This window comes from Charadrius vociferus, unplaced genomic scaffold (genome assembly GCF_000708025.1).
Source record: "Charadrius vociferus isolate BGI_N301 unplaced genomic scaffold, ASM70802v2 scaffold1528, whole genome shotgun sequence".
NCBI lineage: Eukaryota > Metazoa > Chordata > Aves > Charadriiformes > Charadriidae > Charadrius > Charadrius vociferus.
In genome coordinates this window covers 51,848-52,106 of record NW_009649849.1, presented here as the reverse complement: position 1 = coordinate 52,106, position 259 = coordinate 51,848, and positions in this window count along the sequence as shown.

Below are 259 nucleotides of genomic sequence, written 5' to 3'. Positions count from 1 at the left end.
CCCCCCACCCTTCACCGACAGCCCGCGGGACCCGTTCGGAAAGAAATACTAACCCTGCAAGGGGTTTTTTTCCTCCTTGCCTGCTCCCCCCAAATGTGCTGACTCAGCAGATGGCACAGCGGAGGGACACAGCCCTTCGCCTCATCCTCTGCTTTCCCAGCGCCCGTAAACCAACTCCAGGGTCCCTCCCCAGGCGCAAAACGCTTGAACGGCGAGTAAATATCACTAAATATTGGGTAATTTGGGATTTAGGAGCTGC